Source organism: Sorghum bicolor, chromosome 7 (genome assembly GCF_000003195.3).
Source record: "Sorghum bicolor cultivar BTx623 chromosome 7, Sorghum_bicolor_NCBIv3, whole genome shotgun sequence".
NCBI lineage: Eukaryota > Viridiplantae > Streptophyta > Magnoliopsida > Poales > Poaceae > Sorghum > Sorghum bicolor.
The window spans coordinates 7,975,150-7,980,817 of record NC_012876.2 but is presented as its reverse complement, the minus strand read 5'-3'; positions in this window follow the sequence as shown (position 1 = coordinate 7,980,817).

The following is a 5,668-nucleotide window of genomic DNA, read 5'->3' as shown; positions in this document are numbered from 1 at the left end:
TATATATGGCTGAGATCGTCAAATTGCATGGTATTCCCAAAACTATCATATCGGATAGAGGACCGCAGTTCACTGCTCACTTCTGGGAGCTCATGCATAAGAGCTTGGGGACCAGTCTGATAAGAAGCACGGCGTATCATCCCCAGACTTCAGGTCAAACCGAGAGGCTAAATCAAGTGTTAGAAGATATGCTGAGAGCCTGTGTGCTATCATCCAAGGGATCATGGGAATCGTGGTTACCTTTGGCTGAATTTTCCTACAATAATAGTTATCAAGAGAGCATCAAGATGGCCCCGTTTGAAGCTTTGTATGGTCGAAGATGTCGAACTCCGTTAAACTGGGTTGAACCTGGTGAAAGAAGATACTATGGTATCGACTTTGTGAATGATGCCGAGAAAAAGGTGCAGATTATACAGCAACATATGCAAGCAGCGCAATCACGACAGAAGAGTTATGCTGATAAGAGAAGAAGGCCACTTGAATTCAACATAGGTGACTATGTGTACCTCAAGGTTACGCCAATGAAGAAAGTTCAACGTTTCCGAGTTCGAAGCAAGCTTGCACCCAGATATGTGGGACCGTACCAAGTGCTAGAGAGGAAAGGCCCAGTGGCCTATAAGATTCAGTTACCTGAAGAGATAAGCTCGATCTTTCCGGTCTTCCATGTGTCGCAACTACGGAAATGTTTGAAAGTGCCTGAGCAAAGAATTGAACCCCGAGGGATCAAAATAAAAGCAGACTTAGAGTATAAAGAGCAGCCAGTGGGAATCGTGGATACCAAGGAGCGAGTAACCCGAAACAGAATTGTCAGAACATATAAGGTGGTGTGGAGTCATCATGACGATAGGGATGCCACCTGGGAAAAAGAGGATTACTTAAAAACAGTTTACCCAAAGTTTCATAAGAAATGGTTAGTAACCCAAAATCTCGGGACGAGATTTCCCTAAGGGGGGAAGGGCTGTAACACCCTAGGTGTTAAGCATGCACTTAGTCTCACCAAAGCCATGCATAAGCATTTCCATCAAGCATAAGCATCATGAGCATGACACTCTTTTCAAATTATGATTTGATGTGCTTCACTTCATGAGTTTAAATATGCTAAAAATATGATGCTTGCTTCTAAAATTGTGAAATATCCAAATTAGGTTGCTTTATGTGTAAGAAGAATGTAGAATACTTTTGTGCAATTTTTGGAGCTATGGAAATTGAGAAATGGAATTGATACAAAAATATCCAAAAAGAATTTATTTAAAACCTAGAACTGAGTTTTAACTTGTAATTCAAATTCTGTTTGGAATTTGGTCTTGCTTGTTAAAGCAAAGTTGTAGGGTTTTTGTTTTGGAACAACTTTGTTTTTGGGAGCAAGAGGTGAAAATGATTTTAAATTGGTCCAAATGAATTTAGAAAGAATTTGGAGAAAAGAAATTTCAAAAAAAAAGGAAAGGGGGCAGGCGCTGCTGGGCCGACCCGCCTCCCTTCTGGCCCAGCTGGGCAGCGCGGCCCACTCCCCCTCCCCTCTCTCCCGCGCGCGCGGCGCCCGCCTTGCTCCACCCGGCGCCGGCCACGTGGCGGCCGTACGCCGGCGTTGGACGCGCCGCGGCCGGCCTCCAACCCCCCTGGTCGGGACGCCGGCGCAGGCTCCCAGGCCACTCCCTCCATCCTGTCTCCCCCGCGCCCTCCTTCTCCTTCCTCCTCCGCTCGAACCGCGCCGCAGCAGCCGCTCCTCCGCGCGCCATTGCCGGAGAGAGCTCCGCCGCTCGTCGCCGGCCACACCAGAGCCTCAAGCTCGACGCCGAGAGCACCAGGGCACTCGCCGTCGCTAGGGTAAGCTCGTGCGAACGTTCTACCGAGGTGAGAGTCCGTCGAGCGCCATGAATCGCTCGCCGGAGTTACCCCGAGCTCGCCGGAGTACTCCGCCGTGGCGGATCTAGCGTTTCCCTGCGTCTTTTCGCTCGTTCTCTGTTGCGCTAGGTCGGTAGGAAGGTGAGGAAGCTCGGAGAGGCGTTTGCGCACGCTCTACCGCGTCGGAGCAGCCTGGCCACGGCGAGCAGCGCCGCCGTGCCGCCATGCATGCTCGCCGGAGGTGTTCCGGCCGTCCTCTGGTCGATCCAAGGGCACCGCTGGGTGCGTCTTGCTGCGGGGAGCACGTTGGTGCTCACCCCGTGGCCGGAGACCTCACCGCCGGCGAGATCCGCTCGTCGGAGGTGAGCTCCCTCTCGGTCTCGCTGACTGGTGGGGTCGGGGACCCACTGTCAGTCGCAGGGGTACCCCGGTGGGTGTAGATCTGGGTGAGCGTAGCGTTTTTCGTCGGTTTTCTTGAAAAAGTGTTTTCCAGAAATTGATTTAAAGTTTGTAAAATCTATATCTTGAGTTCTACAGCTCCAAATTGAATGAAATAAATGTTGGTGTGCTCTATATTTCCACATCTACAGTTTGATGTAATTGCATGTCATATTGGAGCAACTTTTCTGTGTGAATATATTTTATCCATGATTTTGTTAAACTTGGAAAATACATAGTAAATGAAATATGGCTCAGAAAAATGTGAAACTTGTTTTGCTGGCTCTGCATGTGTGTTCACACACTGAGAAAATATTGTTACATATTATTTGGTGTATAAATGAATTTATGGTAATTTAAATACTTGCATGGCAGTGCTTTATGATTTTTAATAATTAAATGGGTCATGCAATAAATCTGGAAAATTTTGTGGGTATTTCTTATGATATTAGATAAATTGTAAAAATATAAAATCTGTTGTTTGACACTTATATCACAGTAGGGTGATTATACTTGCCTTATCCATTAATCTTGTGATTTTTGTGGCTCAAAATAAGTAACCAAAAATTATGAAAAATTTACAGTAGACTTTATGATTAGCTAGTAGTCTCCTGTAATTTTTCTGGAATTTATTGATTAACAGAATTGCATGTGATTTTTAATGGGCTTAGAGCATCTCCAACCATTATGCATTTGAAGTTATGCATTTTAGGCAAATTGCAAACTCCCAAATGAAAATGACAAGGCTAAAATCGGGTGATCTCCAACCGTTATGCAAAATGCCAAGTCCATCATCTTTTTTTTCCTGGAAATTTTGTTTCGCGGCACTCATTCCCGCGCGGCCAATCGATCCCGCGCAAAACAGCCCGTCGTCGTTTCCCGTTCACCAATTCCCGCGCCAAACAGCCGTGCAGTACCGATCGTGAGCTGCGCAGTTCGTCGTTCCCGTTCGCAGTATCGATCGCAGTCGCAGTACCGATCTCCCGCTCCGTTAGTTCCCGTTCACCGTACCAGTTCATCGTTTGTTGGCCATCAGTTCGTCGTCGTACAGGTTCGCCCCTTGGCTCCAGTACCGATCTCCATCAGGTCCTGTTCCCCATCGCGCGAAGTGGTGGCGGCGCGAAGGGAAACCGCGCGAAGGGAAGAAAAAAGCCCGCGAGGTGGAACCGAGAATCCCGTGATCTCTATTTGCATAGCCGGACTCTTTTGGCATATATGCTAAGTTTCCCCCTCCAAATGCATAGCTATGTAAAATGCAAAGTCCAAATGCATAACGATTGGAGGAGTTTTTTTGGAGTTTTATGCATTTTGGTAAATGCCAAGTCCATTTGCATAATGGTTGGAGTTGCTCTTAGAAATGAATAAAGAAAATTATGAATGGTTGTGTATGTGGGTTGAATGGACTAAGTTGGGTTTGGTGTATCTTTGAAGCATCATGTAGGTTGCTGATTTCATTTGAAAAATAATTATAGAAGAGAATGTAATAGATATTTGATTCAATTGTTTATTCTTGGATGATGTTGACTACCTTGTAATAAGCATGACCAAGTGCATTACCTATGCATCATAACATGACTCCTTTGGTACTCCCTCATGTAAGCATCCACTCGGGCATCTCGCACTCCCCTCATGAGCATGTATGCATCATACAGGCTCGCAGGAGAACGAGGTGGGAACCGAGGAACCCGAGGAGCTTCAGGAGCAGGAACCTCCGGAAGCACAGGAACCCGGAGAGGAATTGCAGGAGTGTCCGGATCACCGACCCAGCACGTTTGAGAAAGGCAAGCCCCGGAGCATTCTAAGTCTCCCTATTCTCGCTAACTTATATAAAGTGCTATACTTGTTCTACTATATTGCATATTAAGTGATAGGAGTTGCCTGATACCGTTGCTGCATGAGTACTCCTTGTTATTCCTACTCATTCAACTACCTTGTCCTATGTAGATAGGCACGGAGTCTATGCTTAGCCTGCTTAGTTCGGTAGAAGTCGGGTGATTCCCTGTCACCTGTGAGATATAGGTGGATACCTGCTTGATTAAGCATTGGTTGCTCGGGGATAAGAATAACCAAGTGTGGAACGAATTTGGAGACCGGGCGGGGTCTTATGGTGGGTTGACCATGGTGCCCCTGCCTGTGTCGATTAAGGACCGATCGTTGACGGCCCTCTTGTCATGTTGAACGCATGCCCCACACTTAGCTGGAAGGATAAGCCGTTCCGACCGCGAAGCCTGAACACTATCCGGGCCGGGAGTCGAGCCGCCATGCGCTGTATTGGTGATGGTTGAGGAGAACGACGAGAGCGCGGCGCGCAACCTTGGTATACCTTGGATACCTCGGTCGCCGGAAACGGTCCTCGGGTACTGGCGGTGCCTGCCGAACCCGCGAATTGGTCCTGGATAGTGTAATACGGTGATCTGTAGCTCACTTGATCAGTGAGTGTGGTTTGTGTGGGGAATACCTCGCCAGCTGGTTAGAAATCGATTCGAATCGCCATCGCTCCTGGATAGTGAGCACTTGACATGAGCTTCGTCCTCGTAGTAAGGACTATGGAACACTTGGGTTATAATGAAACGGGTTTATGACTGCTGTGATGAGGTACTATCATAGTCTCATACTTGCTGGTAATAGCACAGGAGCAAACCTAGGTAATAGATAATGATACTTTCAACTTGAGCAGATTTAAAGAAGAAAAGATTTATGTAGGTTTGGGTAATAAAACCTTGCGGTCTTTGCAAAATGGTTGTCAGCTACCCCACTAAATAGCCTTCATGATCCTTGATGAGTCTTTATTTTAAGTTTATGACGGGTAAGTCTAGCTGAGTACCTTCTCGTACTCAGGGTTCTATTCCCATGTTGTTTTGCAGATGGTCAAATGTACTATGGTTATTGCATCCTCTGTCTGTACCCAGCTATGGGTGATGACTAGACCAAGGGCGATGGTCACTCCGTCTCTTCTTTTGCTTTTGTGGGAATGACCGAACTATGGCACTGTATCAGACTTATCGTGTGTGTTGTAATTTCAAACTATGAAGCTTCCACTACTTGAAGAACTTGGTTTGTAATAACTTTAAGCACTCCGATGTATTTTATGAATGTTGTAATCTGGATGTGTTTGTGGATGGCGACCGCTAAACTTATTACGATCTTGGCTGTATATGTGATGTGTGGTTTGAAATCCTTCGAGATTTCACGGACTACCGGGATTATATGGGCTTAAGCGTGATAGTTCGACTATGCAAATGGTCACTATTAGGCTTAATCTCTTATAATTTGGTCGGTTCTGTTACAGGCCGGCCCGAAAAGCACGAGGCCCAATAGTGCTTCGGGTCGGCCCATGGCCCATTATATGAAAAATACCAAATTTAATATAGAATTTAACAAAGCATAA